This window comes from Littorina saxatilis, linkage group LG14, assembly GCF_037325665.1.
Source record: "Littorina saxatilis isolate snail1 linkage group LG14, US_GU_Lsax_2.0, whole genome shotgun sequence".
Lineage (NCBI taxonomy): Eukaryota > Metazoa > Mollusca > Gastropoda > Littorinimorpha > Littorinidae > Littorina > Littorina saxatilis.
In genome coordinates this window covers 19816262-19833524 of record NC_090258.1, presented here as the reverse complement: position 1 = coordinate 19833524, position 17263 = coordinate 19816262, and the positions used below count along the sequence as shown (strand labels likewise).

At 40.5% G+C, this 17263-nt stretch overlaps 1 protein-coding gene and 1 long non-coding RNA gene across 2 annotated transcripts in view; one reads left to right on the top strand and one right to left on the bottom strand.

Annotated features, from left to right (window-relative positions):
- LOC138947319 (zinc transporter ZIP4-like) overlaps positions 1-17263 on the bottom strand; it is a 57978-nt gene that overhangs the window by 27346 nt on the left and 13369 nt on the right. The window lies entirely within an intron of this gene.
- LOC138947314 (uncharacterized) lies at positions 13668-16572 on the top strand. The gene is made up of 2 exons (XR_011449617.1): positions 13668-15216; positions 15362-16572. It is a non-coding gene; the product is annotated as an uncharacterized lncRNA (long non-coding RNA).

Here is a 17263-nt window from a genome sequence, read left to right as displayed (position 1 = left end):
CTTCAGATTGCAGCTTCTGGAAATTTGCAAGGTTTGTTGCCTGTTAAAGAACTGGATTTTACACGTAATGTATGTCATGTACAGTAAGCAACAACAAAAACACACACAAAGCAAATGGCATCGTCTGTCGACTAGTCACAGAAACAAACCTGGCGAGGTATGCGTGTACTTTATACACGTGGAAGAAACCGGAACCATGCGTCTTTGTTATTGACAATATACTTTTGGATATTGAGAAAAATGGCCGACTTCCGTAGCATTATGCTTTGATGATCGGAAGAGACCATCCAATCACAGCCCCCGAATTCCCCCACGTGTTCATCAGAATAGCTATATAAGACCATATAATGACGATATGTCGTCATGCGCGGACCATATACGTGCATTTCAGCTTGTTCTAGCCTCTGAAAAAGTGAGGATGTCAACAACGACACGGAGTTCTCTCCCTTGCGTCAACAGCGCATGTGTTGCCAAATCTATAAATAGGACGATCCAGATCAAAATGAAAATTAACATATCTCAACATTGAAGGGGTCCTAGACCACAATATTTTGCAGGGAACTTAATTTAGCATGTCTCCAGCTGTTGGTAAAGCAATTAGCGTGTATAGTCATCGAGTACATATGGCTTTAAGTTAACTTATTTTCGCAGGTATCATTGCACACATTTAAGATGCCCGCTTTTAACGAAACAAAACCTTCTCTTTGCGTCATGAAATTACACATGAGATTGCATCACGCCGAGCCTCTATTAGAATCCCTCGTCACACAAACGAATCCTGTAAAGCTGAAGTATTTAAACAACGCATACTTTGGATTACATCACAACCCTAAATATTGTACTTGGCTTTGACCTTTTATGCTCTTATGCAGTTTTAGCCAACAACTGGAGATAGAATGTCTATCGCAAGCACATCTGTGCACTGATGAAATACCACTTCGTGGTACATTGCGTGCTTGGTTACGCGCAGACAATCTGACTCAAAAAGAGTAGTCCAGACATTGCGAAAGTTATGTCTAAGGTCAAAGCAATTTTGCATTAGAATATTCTGTGCCAAAGCAAGAGCACAGAGTTGACCCGATACACCGGTGTATTTATGGGAAAGATAATTACAAAAACAACAAACGAGATTTATGTAATATTGTAATGTTTTGGTCACATAATATCAGCTTGTTTGCCTGAGTTCTTGTCCTCGCTGTAGACTGCTAATTGTAACATGTCATGTGTTTTGATAACGATCTACTATATAATACTGGTAGGATTTTCGGTGGTTTTTCGATTCCTGTCACCAAACCGCGCGGATTTGTGCCTTCTCCTTCGGTTGCTATGCCAACGTGACCCAGGAAATCGATTCCGCTAGGTCCCGACTTCCAATTTTGTCCACGAACAAAGTTTGAAGAGGTTTGTCTCGCAAATTTGAGCAGACACAGTGAACTTTGACCTGAACTTTGACATCGCGGCGAAAGAGATCTGTGATTGGTTCTTCTTCAACTTTCGGTTCGACTAAACACGCGACCGCACCTCAGACGAACCTAGCTGTGTGTTTTATTTCTCTACCCCAGACGAACCTAAAATAATAAGAAGATAGATAGATCTGTTTATCTGTTAATGGAACTCCAAAATATTCCATAGATTTGTTTACTAAACAGTTCGAAACATTATCACCTGATAAGTCGCCGTATAACCTTATAGGTTCCAGCGACTAAATATTTTCCCCCGGTTCAACCATAGACATGTACGTCATCATGATCTCCCCTTAATTTGACCGTTATTTTGGCTGTCTTAGTGAAATGGTAAGATATATCTCTATGTTTTTTACATGTAAGTGTTCGGAAAAAATACAGTTATAGCAGCTATGTACAAAAATAAGCAGCATATGCTCTTTTCGCCAAAGTAAAGTCCTTTTTTGGCTCACGTAAGTGTAGCCTATGCGATCGTAACTTTGTCTGTCTGTGCGTGCGTGCGTGCGTGCGTGCGTCTGTATGTCTGTGGTAGAAACTCTAACATTTGAAGACGTCACATTACATTGACGTCACATTATGACGTAAGAGGGTTAGACGTCACGCGAAGGAAGTACTGACAGTCTCGGTCATTATTATTTTGAGCGCGCCGAGACCAGTTGGCAGTCGTGTCCTTGTAAGTAGGCTACATGCAGACAGACAGATCTAGATCTAGTGTCTCGCTTTCTTGCACAGTTTCACCTATGCTCTTTCTGTGTGTGTGTGTGTGTGTGTGTGTGTGTGTGTGTGTGTGTGTGTGTGTGTGTGTGTGTGTGTGACGGAGTGATTGAGTTTGTGTTACTGTTTGTCGATTTCTTAAGGTGTTACGAGTGTGTTCGGGTTGCGGTTCTTGCTAATGTTTATACTCACTGAGTTACTTCCCTTGGATCTGGATCTGGATCTGGATCTGGATCTGGATAACCCGCCTGGGTTGGTGGTGTTACGAGTGTGTTCAAGTTGCGGTTCTTGCTAATGTTTTCACTCACTGAGTTACTTGCCTGGATTGAGAGGGCTTATACGCACGGTCCAGTGTGCATTCGACAGGGGGTGCCCAATATGCACGGCTAGAACTAAGATACTTCTTGATTTCAGTAAATAGTTTCATTACATGTCAACTAGTTTGTTTTTAAATGATTTTTTAGAGATCGCCAAATGGTATTGTGTGAATAACATCATTCGGTCGATTGTACGCACGGCGCCGTGCTTCTAGTAGCTCTCAGTCCATTCCTTCTTTCCGGTATGGAAGCAGACGTGTTTCTGGCGAAAGAATCGGCGTTTTCAACTCGCCATATCTTCATATTCATTCGGACCGGAACAACGAAATATATCTTTCTTGTAAAACATATCCCGAGCCTTGCGACTCTGGTAGTCATTTTGTTACGCGAAGCGGCCTTTGGTAGGTACGACAGTTTTAGTCACCCAAGTAAATATATCTACAACGCACGTGGACGAGTTTTTCAATGGCGTATTTGAAGTCTGTGAATGTTGTGATTACAAATCATTTCGGGGCACCCCTCAGTCTATACGTACAGAAAAACAAATTGCATGGAACGAAAGTTGAGAGGCTGGACTGTAAGTTGTTGTTTTGACTTCTACACATCTCGCAGGTCTTTTATGCAAAACAGACTCAAAATTGCATTTTTCACGCAAGTGTAGATGACGAGACTATTGAAGGAATGGAATACACTTGCCTACAGATATAATAGACAGATACTGTCTATTTATATCTATGACTTACCTTAGCCCATATGTTAGAAGAAAGAACATACTTTGCTCTTTTGAATGATGTATGATTTGGCACTGTACACGGGATTTTAGACCTGCCCCCGAAGTGATTTTTCCATAAACCCGTCAAAAAGCTCACTCTGTTTTGGCCGTTAAAAGCGCCCAAATGCAGTAAATTTCTAACCTGTTTCGTGTGTGAAGGAGTACATCTCAGCGATGCCATTGCCTTTCAACCTCAAAGAAATATATTTTAATAACCCGCTAAATGAACGTTTTTTAGTGTGAAATAAAAGCCGGAGATTTGCTTCGTTTCTTTGCTGCGACACAAAACCAAAACCAACTATAGATCTGCGGTGACATTATGAGTTCGTTTTCGACATTGCAGTGAAGTTGCGTGGATCTTCGACGATTCCCGTTCGGTTTAATGTGGATGGAGCTTTGATTGAATGTAACTGCTTTGAAAAGTTATAACATGAGTCCTTGGGATCGATGTTTTTCGGTAAACTTCTTCGTATCCTTGACTTTACTTTTGACTTGAACAGATCCAGATCGGCTGGGGCTGTTGATCGCCTACACAGATCTATATGAAGTTGACTCGACACGGCGAACCGCCGAATCCGTGCCCTCTCGTCGGTCCTACCCCCAAATCCCTTACCAGCCTCAGACCCCACCTCACCATTCTAACCTCACTGGCGCACTATGTGTGATTATCCCTTCCTCATGTGTGTGTGTGTGTGTGTGTTGTTTGTTGTGTGAGTGCGTGCAGGCGGGCGGGCGTGTGTGTGCCCGTGTGTCTTTGTGTCTGTGCATGTCGTCTTGAGTGCGAGAAAGCGAAGTTTTGAGAAATAGTGACAGATAAATCACGGACCTACATTCTAATGGATGGCTGGCTTTGGATCTTGGTCACTTTAGCGGGAATATCGGTCAACTTCGAAACCTGAGGACCAGCCACTTCGGGTTCCCATTTCAGAGTAATGAGATTGCTGGGGCCGTAGAATTTTTCATCCAGTTTTGTCCTTTTTCCCCAAAATTGATATTAGTCGGAAGAAACAAGCACACGTGTGGTGGGGGTATTTCCCGGCGAGTTTTCAGTGTTGTTGTTGTTGTTGTTGCGAAGCGAAGCGGCTTCCCAGTGCGGAAGGCAGGCAGTTTGTGCATCAAACAGTGTTGGATGAGTGAGTGATGAGGGTGAATGAGTTAGTTAAACTGTGACTGAATATCTATTGATTGATTGATATTAAAGTGAACATTACGGGGGGGGGGGGGGGGAGGTAGAAATGCACCATTGTGCACTCGCCTTGATGTAAGGAACACTACTGCAGTCTCAAACAGCTTCAAAGTGGGTTAGACATGCTCTTGATAAAGACTGAGGCAAAATGTGCCAAATCACACATTGTCTTGTAAGAAGGAAAAATCTTCATTGGTATTGGATCGGGGGGGGGGGGGGGGGGTGTGGGCAGGGGTTGGCAGGGGGTATCGGTGCACTAAAGGCACCAAGTGTTTGGGTGTTTGTGTTTGTATTGCGATTCAGAGAAAACTACTATACAGATTTTTATGAAACTCTGCACACTTCTCCCTACCACCTGACCTACTGGGCTCCCAAATGAATGTTTTCATCAATTTTTGTCAGTCAAGATATGGGGATGGGGGTGGTGCGGGGATAATTGTGGAGTAAGCAATAAGGAAACACGTTATGGTTTTCTTAGGTATTGCAACGGTATATAGTGAAGTTAGCTGTGTTCAAATTTGTTTATGATCTGTGGAGCCAATTTTGTGTTACAGCGTTTTTGAGTGATAATTGTTGTGTACGCTCTCGCCAATCCTGGATAATTTTCGGCATGCACATTGATAATTACCGTATTATAATAAAGTAATACTCTCCATTCTTTTAACTACACAAAGTAATGTTTTATTGATCTTTTCTAAAGATAAAAATGTCAGTTACGATGACGTTACGAATTACAGTGTTTTCTGTAAGGTCATATGTGTCCACCCGGTACCCCCCAAAACTGACAAAACTCTTATAAAAAAAATGAATGAAAAAACAACGTTTTTTGTCTGTCTGCAGTTGTGGACATATAGCTTAGAGAAACATGTGCTCAAAATGTGTAATGGATTTCACGTGCGATTTTTTTCTTGGGTTGAGGAGAGGGGGTGGGGTGGGTGGGGTGGGTGGGGGGTGTATGCCCCTTGATCAGTCTCGGGCGCTCTGCGACCTCGATTTACACTATTGAATTCTAAAAACACCCCCCTTACAAACTAACTGATCTACCCTGGTGTATATATATATATATATATATGTGTGTGTGTGTGTGTGTGTGTGTGTGTGGTGTGCGATTCATAGAAATTTACTGGACAGATCTTCATGAAACTTTGCACACAAATGTTCCGACCCCCCAACTCTTCACCCTGATTCAAACTCATGTATCACAAGTCCAGCGCTCTACCAACTGACCTACAGCGCTCCCAAATTATTTCTTTTTATCATTTTTGTCAGTCAAGATAATGGGGGTGGGGTTGGTACGGGAATAATTGTGAAGCAGACAATAAGGCAACAACTTATTTTGTTTACAGGTATTGTATATGTATACAGTGAACTTAGCTGTGTTCAAGTTTAGTTATGTTTCTGTCGAGCGAATTTTTTTTAAATACGTTTTTACTACTAAAGGAGTGATAATTTTATGTGTACGCCCTCGAGAAACCTCGATCATTTTCTGAAAATGCACGTTGATAAGTACCGTTTTATGATAAAGTTATACTCTCCATTCATTTATATACACAAACTAATGTTTCATTTATTATTTGTAGAGCTAAATATGTCAGTTGGGATCATGTTAAGAATCGCAGTGTTTTTCGCAAAATCGTACTTGACAACCCCCAGTAAAAAAATTCTAAAAAAAAAGTTAATACGTCAACCTCTTTTTTTCTTTGCACAGATGTGTCCATATTGCTTAAAGGAACCTGAGCACAAAATGTGTAATGTTTCTTTCACGCGATTTGAACACACAAGTAACCTCTGAAGAATCGCAGTGTTTTTCGCAAAATCGTACTTGACAACCCCCGGTAAAAAATTTCTAAAAAAAAAATTAATACGTCGACCCCCTTTTTTCTTTGCACAGATGTGTCCATATTGCTTAGAGGAACCTGTGCACAAAATGTGTAATGTTTCTTTCACGCGAATGTTTTTTAAATACGTTTTTACTACTAAAGGAGTGATAATTTTATGTGTACGCCCTCGAGAAACCTCGATCATTTTCTGAAAATGCACGTTGATAAGTACCGTTTTATGATAAAGTTATACTCTCCATTCGTTTATATACACAAACTAATGTCTCATTTATTATTTGTAGAGCTAAATATGTCAGTTGGGATCATGTTAAAAATCGCAGTGTTTTTCGCAAAATCGTACTTCACAACCCCCAGTAAAAAAATTCTAAAAAAAAAGTTAATACGTCGACCCCCTTTTTTCTTTGCACAGATGTGTCCATATTGCTTAAAGGAACCTGTGCACAAAATGTGTAATGTTTCTTTCACGCGATTTGAACACACAAGTAACCCCTTAAGTGAGCCTTGAAGGCTTCGCCTCTTGTTCTTCTGGTTTCTTATATGTGTCACAGCACACCGCAAGCTTTTAGGCGAATAGCAAGTGAGTGGTATATATATATCATCAATTTTATAGTAGATAACGGTGTAAAATACTTACCATGTTCATGTCCGTTATACGTTTTCAATATTCCATATGTGTCATTTAATTGTGTGTTGCTTGATGCCATGTATGTATGTGTATGTGTGTGTGTGTGTGTGTGTACATGACTTTAAATAAGCATGGATGGATGTGTGCACTCGATTGTGTGTGTGAACCATGTATATATTTTCTGTTGTCAATGTTGTCAATTAGATATGTTATACTATGCGTTTGAATCATTAAGTATTTTAGACGTCATACTTTTTTTCGTATCTTCACGATGGCTTTTTACCCGTTTAAATTTTAATGCTTCCAACTTTCAAAGCGCTGCACGGCTGGGAAGAGATGCGCACTTTTATCACTGTTGTTCATGTAGACGTAATCATGGATTCATGCAAACGTCATACCTGCTGTATTTTATTTTGTTTGTTTGTATAGTCGCGTGCGGTCGCGCAGTCTTTTTGGTCAGTTCCGATTACCTCCCATTGATGCGAAAACCTATATGACTGTTTTTTGTTATATTTAGTCAAGTTTTGACTAAATATTTTAACATCGAGGGGGAATCGAAACGAGGGTCGTGGTGTATGTGCGTGTGTGCGTGTGTGTGTGTGTCTGTGTGTGTGTGTGTGTAGAGCGATTCAGACTAAACTACTGGACCGATCTTTATGAAATTTGACATGAGAGTTCCTGGGTATGAAATCCCCGAACGTTTTTTTCATTTTTTTGATAAATGTCTTTGATGACGTCATATCCGGCTTTTCGTGAAAGTTGAGGCGGCACTGTCACGCCCTCATTTTTCAACCAAATTGGTTGAAATTTTGGTCAAGTACTCTTCGACGAAGCCCGGGGTTCGGTATTGCATTTCAGCTTGGTGGCTTAAAAATTAATTAATGACTTTGGTCATTAAAAATCTGAAAATTGTAAAAAAAATTAAAAATTTATAAAACGATCCAAATTTACGTTTATCTTATTCTCCATCATTTGCTGATTCCAAAAACATATCAATATGTTATATTTGGATTAAAAACAAGCTCTGAAAATTAAATATATAAAAATTATTATCAAATTTTTTTTTTCGAAATCAATTTAAAAACACTTTCATCGTATTCCTTGTCGGTTCCTGATTCCAAAAATATATAGATATGATATGTTTGGATTAAAAACACGCTCAGAAAGTTAAAACGAAGAGAGGTACAGAAAAGCGTGCTATCCTTCTTAGCGCAACGAATACCCCGCTCTTCTTGTCAATTCCACGGGCACTGCCTTTGCCACGGGCGGTGGAGTGACGATGCTACGAGTATACGGTCTTGCTGCGTTCAGTTTCATTCTGTGAGTTCGACAGCTACTTGACTAAATATTGTATTTTCGCCTTACGCGACTTGTTATTTTTCTCTCTGTTAATTCACCAGTGGCTATGTAACATGTGTTATACCTTATAGGTTCCAGCGACTAAATATTTTTCCCCGGTGCAACCATAGACATGTACGTCATCATGATCTCCCCTTAATTTGACCGTTATTTTGGCTGTCTTAGTGAAATGGTAAGATATATCTCTATGTTTTTTACATGTAAGTGTTCGGAAAAAATACAGTTATAGCAGTTATGTACAAAAATAAGCAGCATATGCTCTTTTCGCCAAAGTAAAGTCCTTTTTTCTTCTGGTTTCTTATATGTGTCACAGCACACCGCAAGCTTTTAGGCGAATAGCAAGTGAGTGGTATATATATATCATCAATTTTATAGTAGGTAACGGTGTAAATTACTTGCCATGTTCATGTCCATTATACGTTTTCCATATTCCATATGTGTCATTTAATTGTGTGTTGCTTGATGCCATGTATGTATGTATGTGTGTGTGTGTGTACATGACTTTAAATAAGCATGGATGGATGTGTGCACTCGATTGTGTGTGTGAACCATGTATATATTTTCTGTTGTCAATGTTGTCAATTAGATATGTTATACTATGCGTTTGAATCATTAAGTATTTTAGACGTCATACTTTTTTTCGTATCTTCACGATGGCTTTTTACCCGTTTAAATTTTAATGCTTCCAACTTTCAAAGCGCTGCACGGCTGGGAAGAGATGCGCACTTTTATCACTGTTGTTCATGTAGACGTAATCATGGATTCATGCAAACGTCATACCTGCTGTATTTTATTTTGTTTGTTTGTATAGTCGCGTGCGGTCGCGCAGTCTTTTTGGTCAGTTCCGATTACCTCCCATTGATGCGAAAACCTATATAAGAAGATAGATAGATCTGTTTATCTGTTAATGGAACTCCAAAATATTCCATAGATTTGTTTACTTAATTTTTAAAAGATAAGTTCGAAACATTATCACCTGATAAGTCGCCGTATAACCTTATAGGTTCCAGCGACTAAATATTTTCCCCCGGTGCAACCATAGACATGTACGTCATCATGATCTCCCCTTAATTTGACCGTTATTTTGGCTGTCTTAGTGAAATGGTAAGATATATCTCTATGTTTTTTACATGTAAGTGTTCGGAAAAAATACAGTTATAGCAGTTATGTACAAAAATAAGCAGCATATGCTCTTTTCGCCAAAGTAAAGTCCTTTTTTCTTCTGGTTTCTTATATGTGTCACAGCACACTGCAAGCTTTTAGGCGAATAGCAAGTGAGTGGTATATATATATCATCAATTTTATAGTAGGTAACGGTGTAAATTACTTGCCATGTTCATGTCCATTATACGTTTTCCATATTCCATATGTGTCATTTAATTGTGTGTTGCTTGATGCCATGTATGTATGTGTGTGTGTGTGTACATGACTTTAAATAAGCATGGATGTGTGCACTCGATTGTGTGTGTGAACCATGTATATATTTTCTGTTGTCAGTTACATATGTTATACTATGCGTTTGAATCATTAAGTATTTTACACGTCATACTTTTTTTCGTATCTTCACGATGGCTTTTTACCCGTTTAAATTTTAATGCTTCCAACTTTCAAAGCGCTGCACGGCTGGGAAGAGATGCGCACTTTTATCACTGTTGTTCATGTAGACGTAATCATGGATTCATGCAAACGCCATACCTGCTGTATTTTATTTTGTTTGTTTGTATAGTCGCGTGCGGTCGCGCAGTCTTTTTGGTCAGTTCCGATTACCTCCCATTGATGCGAAAACCTATATGACTGTTTTTTGTTATTTTTCTCTCTGTTAATTCACCAGTGGCTATGTAACATGTGTTACAGAATTGCACCGGTGTAAGGGTTAACATTTTATTTTTCACCAAGAGAATATAATTCATTATATGCGGGATAATGTGCGGGGGGGGGGGGGGGAGGGGTGCAAACAACATTTTCACAAGCACATAACCAACAAAATGACATCGCATGCGCAGCACACAAAGTGCGTAGCACGGGTACCACTAGTTTTGTTTAAACCAAAGATAATAATGTACAGTGCTTTTCATGTCACGACGTCCGACGAGCAATGAGCGCGCGCCCATGGAAAGAGAGCCTGGCAATGTCTCTATTTTTAGGTGTAGCCGGTGTAACACGAAATTTTTACTCCACTAAAAATTTACTCCGGAGTAAATATTTCGTACGAAATTCTTACTCCGAGTACACTTTTCGTACGAGAAAAGAACTCCACACGGCACGAAAAAAGTACTCCCTCCACGACATTTTTACTCCCTATTTTTTTTACTGGAAGTAAAAATATCGTATGCAAAAATGGGATGCGGGCGAAGGGATAATGCCAATAAGTGATCTCGCGCACACGAATGTCGCGCTACCCTCCTTCCACCACCAAGACTAACAGGGGACAAGGGAGTAAAAATTTCGTAAACCTGGCATGGGAAGTTAAATTGCTTGTGTTTGGGTGAAGTAATTTATTCGTTATTTATTCGTCAGGGGAGTAACATTTTTGTACGAAATGTTTACTCGGAACTCACCTGTCTTGGGGAGTAATTTTCTCGTGAAATGGGGGAGTGCCTTTTTCGTAAAGGGAGTAACTTTTTCGTACGAAATGTTTACTCCGGAGTAAAAATCTCGTGGGAGTAATTTTCTCGTGTTACACCGGCCTGCTTCAAATGCTTGTACTATGTGGGGGAGTTTGTTTGTTTGTTTTCATGACGGTTACCAAGAAAAGATCACTTACAGCGCTTTCATGTCATGATGTTGGACGAGCAACGAATGCACGCCCAGGCAAATATAGTCTCACATAATAGTCACTACTTTCGGCAAGGCCTGCATAACCTTAAGCTGCGGTCGAGTTTGTCGGTTTGTTTGTTTGTTTATTTTGGTTTCATTTGACAGTTACACACAAGTTGTTAAACGGCGATTTTACGAACGTTTGAAAAAAAACACCACAAAGCAAAAGAAATGTAATGAAGAAAAGGAGCGGTTTTCATCCAAGGTGAACGGGCAGAAAAACACAACAAAGACCCCCCCCCCCCCCCTACACACACACACACACACAGGAACAATTGTCTTATTGTTGAATATGTCTTTTTTCTCTCCATATTTTGTTGTTTTTCTTCAGTGGATGGAAGGGGGGATGGGCGATTTAAACACGTTCACGTGGAGGTGATATCTGGGGCAGACAGACCGCGTCACAAAGCCAACACTGTTGAAATCGCCAACGACATAAAGAAAGGAATGTCAAGACAGCATGCAAAAGCCCGGTTGTCGGTTGTAATGCGACATGTATCTAAGCTTCAATGTTTTATTTCAGTGTTGGTATGTACAACGCATTCGCGATTGCTCGGACCTCTCTATCTGTGTCTGCCTGACTACCTGTCTCACTGTGCGGCCTATCTCTCTCTCTCTCTCTCTCTCTCTCTCTCTCTCTCTCTCTCTCTCTCTCTCTCTCTCTCTCTCTCTCTCTCTCCCTCCCTCTCTCTCTCCCCTCCCTCTCTCTTCCTCCTTCCCTCTTCCCCTCCCTCTCTCTCTCTCTCAATCTCTCTCCCTCTCAATCTCTCTCTCTCCCTCTCTCTCGCCTCAGGTCGGTCACGCTACAGTGACGGCATTGTATGTGTCGTGCCCTGAAGCCATCGGCTTATTTTCATCCGCAAGGAAAGCGGCTGGTGTTTCGACGATATTAATATAGTCTGAACACGTGATGCATAATTGAGATTCTACTTCTCTGTGCATAACTTTGACGGTGAGCTAAATATTTGACGGTGAGCTAAATAGTTGCATGAACTACTGGCTTTGGGCCGAGTTTGTGAACTGTTCAGCCTCAACTGAATTTCACCAGGGCTGTTCAGCATTAACTACTTTTAACCTTGTGTCTCCTTGTTTTCTGTGAACATTTTGTTCATCTTGCATTTAAGCTTATACTATCTAGTATCCCATTGTTTGTTGTGGGATTTGCTTTACCTTTTGTTCGGTCACCCTTCATTTTTAAGCAACAATTTGTTTCTTTATTTTTGATTGCATACCTTTGTGTGCTGCTATCCCATCCTGTATCATCCTGTTCTAAATAGCAACTATAATTACTCTGATTTTTCCCGGGAGTGTAAGTGATGAATGCCACTTAATCCGAATCGTGTGACGTTTGATCGTGTAGGCCTAAAGTGAAAGCTGGTGTCTCTGAATGTGCATTGTCAGCGCTCGCTTCGTGTTGTGGGAATCTTGACATTTACTTGGAGAAATCCTTGTGCGTTTATGATATACTAGAACTGTTGTCTTGACTGCACCGGATACTCATATTTCCGGATTTTGCTTGCTTCATTATCTACTGCTGTTTGTTACAATATTGCACTTCGTCCTAATGTCAACAACATCAAACACTGTTCTCCGTATAGGGCATTTAGTCAACAAAGTACACGATGTCTGTGTATTGCCAAACCAGCAACCAGAGCTGGTACAGCTCTTCGGTGTAAGTGAAACGCGTCTACATTCGCGTATCTCAGACAGCCTTGTTAACATTCCGAATTATTCGGTTTTTACGACGGGACAATGCACGAGTAGGCCAAACAGGCATCGCTCTTTATGTTCATCAGTCCATTGCTGGGATTGTCAAACGTAGAACTGATCTTGAAGATGAAAATGTTGAATGTATGTGGTTGGAACTAAAACATGACAAATCCTCTCCCTTGCTTATTGGCTATGTGTATCGTGACCCTGCTGAAACGTCAATGTGGATTGATTATTTTGTTTCTATGATGGACAGAGTGAAGGCTCGTGACGAGAATGTTGTATTGCTTGGCGAGTTTAACATTAACCTACTCAGGCCTCAAACAACGTGGTGCTCAACCACTGCTCTGTTTTGTCTTCATCAGCTGGTTAAAACCCCTACAAGAGAAACAAATACTTCATCAACCCTGATTGATCATATTTACACTGATAGTAAGAATATCGTTGCAAATGCGCAAGTAGCGCATTCCAGTTTTAGTGACCATCATTCTGTTTTTTGCTCGATTTCTCTTAGATTGCCAAAATCACGTCATAAAGGACACACAACAATCGAATACAGAAGTTTCAAGTATTTTGATGAATCTGCCTTTTTCTTTGACCTTAACCAAGCCCAATTTTATAGCGTATTCAATTGCAGTGACGCAGAGGGCGCTTGCAATATTTTTCACCATATTTTGTGTTCAATATTTGATAAACACGCACCACTACGTCAGCATAGAGTGAAACATCCCCAGCTCCCCCCTTGGTTAACCTCAGACATTATCGAGGCTATGGCGATGCGTGATTATTTTAAAGAGCGCAACATGAAAACAGAGTATAAACTGCAAAAAAAAGGATACAGCTACAATCTGGAGAGCAGTGAATGAAATTCTTGATAAATCTAGGAAGGGATCAACCAATTCTCAGTCACAAATATCTCCAAATGATTTTAACAAACACTTCATTTCGCTAGCAGACAACCTAAAATCTTGTCTCAATCAGAATGATTCCCTTGATACGGATGATTGTTTTGAAAAATTAACAACATTCTGTGGACAAAAGTTGACTCAAACTGACACGTTTTCTATTCCTCCAATCTCAGTGCACGAGGTAGGAAAACTGGTAGAACAAATGGCGAATAAGAAGTCAATGGGTCCAGACAAGATTCCAGTCAAGTTGCTAAAACTTGCATTACCTTACATTGTCGATTCCCTAACTGTTTATAACCTAAGCATACAACAAAACGTGTTCCCTTCTATTTTAAAGTGTGCAAAGGTATTACCACTTCCAAAAAATAAGGATCTTACAGACCCAAACAACTTTAGACCTATTTCCCTCTTACCTGTTCTATCTAAACCCTTAGAAAAGCACATGCAAAAACACCTACTGGCATATATGGAACAAATGAATCTGTTTCATCCTTTTCAGTCTGGATTCCGCTCTAAGCATTCCTGCCACACCGCCTTAAGCTCTTTATGCGAGACTTGGCTGTCAGCAATAAACAAAGCAGAAATAACGGGAGCGTTGTTTTTGGACTTTAAGAGAGCCTTTGACCTAGTAGATCACTCACTTTTACTAAAGAAATTAAAGTACTATTTAAAAGACGACTCAGCCTGTGCCTTTTTTGAATCGTATCTTTCAAAACAGAAACAGTATGTATTCATTAACTGTAAAACTTCGTCAAACGAGTTTGTCAGGAGTTATGTCCCTCAAGGGTCTGTATTAGGACCTATCTTGTTTTGTATTTATATAAATGATCTACCCCTTCATGTGTCCGATGAAAAAGTTAGTTGTGAGTTCTTCGCGGATGACTCTTCTGTTTACACCAGTCACAAATCTTTGGAATCCGTCAACTCTTCTCTTCAAACAAGTGTGGATGAAATCACTGAGTGGTGCGTTTCTAATGCAATGATCATTCATCCGATTAAAACAAAGAGTATGGTGATAACCACGAGACAAAAACACCAATTAAGTCCTTTACAATTACAACTGTCAGTTGGTTCAACTCGTCGCGATATAACCTTCGTGGTTGAAAACGACGTTAAACACCAAATAAAGAAAGAAAAGAAAGAAAGTTGGTTCAACTCAAGTGCAGCAAGTTAGGGAACATAGATTATTGGGTGTTACCATTGATCAAGAGTTGAAATGCCAAACTCATTTGAGTAATATTTGCAAACTAGTATCAAAAAATGTGTACCTGTTATCAAAATTAAGGCAGTACGCAGATTCTGCAGCACTCAAAATGTTCTATTACGCCCACATAATGCCTCATATAAACTTCGCATCGACACTTTGGGATAACTGCAGCGATGTTCATTTAAAAGTCAGAAGTCAGAAGTCAGAAGTGAGAAGTGAGAAATCTGAAGTCTGAAGTCTGAAGTCAGAATGTTTATTCGCGTAAAGGGTACGTCGAGGTTGGTGGCAGTGAGAATGGTTATTTCCCTTTGACCATTAATATGTCACTCTTAATCTTAATCCACCAATAACTCCCTAACTCCCGAAGTCTGAAGTCTGAGTCAGAAGTCAGAAGTCAGAAGCCAGAAGTCAGAATGTTTATTCGCGTAAAGGGTACGTCGAGGTTATTTCCCTTTGACCATTAATATGTCACTCTTAATCTTAATCCACCAATAACTCCCTAACCGTGTGTTTGACTGGTCCCAATTTTTGTAAGGACCGTCTCAGGAATGTATAGAACCTGTTCACCAAGTTTGGTGACGATCGGTCCGTTCATTCTTGAGATCTATATGCGAACACAAACAAACAAACAAACACATCGAGTGAAACCTATACACACCCCTATACCGGGGGTGTAAAAACCAATTAACCACAGATTATGACTTACAAACAAACAAGCTCTTTCAAAGTTTCACTATGTGTACAAATTCCTTAAGTTGTGCGTGTGCGAGTGTGAGTGTGAGTGTTAGTGTGTGTCTACACATGTGTGGATGTTTATGTGTTTTGTGTGTGGGGGGAAGGGGGGAGGGGATATTTTCGTTTTCCTCCGTAATGAATTCAAACGGATGAATCCATCATTACTCATCTCTAAACCTTCATGGATCTCACCCAGTCCACTCAGTTTGTAGGTTCCACTGAGCTAGCCAACTACGCACAGTACGAACTTACTCAACCTTTGAGAAGAAGGAAGCCTCGCAAATCATCATGACATGCGCTTAACTCATCATTCTGTCGTCTCGGCTGCCATGGAGCAAAAGGGAAAAACCCAGTGACACAGTACGTCTCAATTCACGCCTTAATACTAGTGTTCACAGTAAACGAGACGCTTTGGGCGAAAGGGCTGAAATATATATATAGGTTACACACTCCGAGTTCTGATTATCTTGCATATTTTCCCTCGGGTCGATTTTCATGTATTACCGAGCCTTTGGCGAGGTAATACATGAAAATCGACCCGAGGGAAAATATGCAAGATATTCAGGACGAGGTGTGTAAGCTATTTATCCCATTACTCCGACGTTTTCAATAAAACACTCACTTTTTCCACTAAAACCTGCCCGTGCCTGTTTTCAGCTTGCCAAAAGCCTCCGCAGTCGAAATTCATGTCAATGAATTCATGCGCAAAGCTAGTTCCCATTTGTCAGCATAATGGACGGCGTCATTCGACTTGTATGTGGACATTCAGTCATTCATATTGCTTATAAAAAGGTCTGCTGTCTGCTTTTACATTTTGAAAGTCATTTTAAAATATCCCTGTGTATATTTGACATCGGCTTTCGTTATACTCAATTCGGCATACCGGGTTTATATTTTTACCAGAATTGCGCACGATAATGGCAGCGCAACAAATTCAGATCGGGCCGTGCTGGTTTGATCGTTGACCCAAGTCAGTTCGCATGAAGTGTTACTGTTTGTCAGTCGGGGATAGAAATGTTGGCTGTCATCGCGCTGTTCTGTTTTGGTTTTCACACGTGGATCACTTACATATTCAGTCGTCGGGTTTAGGTGAGCCAAAGCTTCAATACTTCGCCTGTTGTAGACGTTAAGCAATAAAGTTTGGAAGTTGTATGTCGGCACTGAGAGTCGGTCGCGGTACATCGCTTTCTACTTTGTCCCGGTCTTGAGTTTGAACACCTTAGGTTGGATACATTTAACACCTCACATCCTCTTCTCTTCCCCATATATCTTAAAGGGCAGCTGTTGGGTTGTGGCTCTCAAAATCTGTTCATCAGAATGAGTTCTCATGTAACTGAAACTATACTTAAAAGTTACTTGGTGATTTTAACAGCTTGATAACACAAGTCCGAAGATTTTAGACATGCTACATATACAATGTCTTTAATCGAAGTGAAAGATTGCATTCTTGGCTGAGTCAATGCAGCCCGCTCGAAAATTACTTCCCTTGGACGCGTGACGTCAGCCGAGGAATCGGCCGGGTTGAACAGCGCTCTCTTTATACCGTGAAGTGGGCGCAATCGGACGGGGTTGTCTAGTCAAGCCCTCAAGCATACTTCACGGGTAGGTG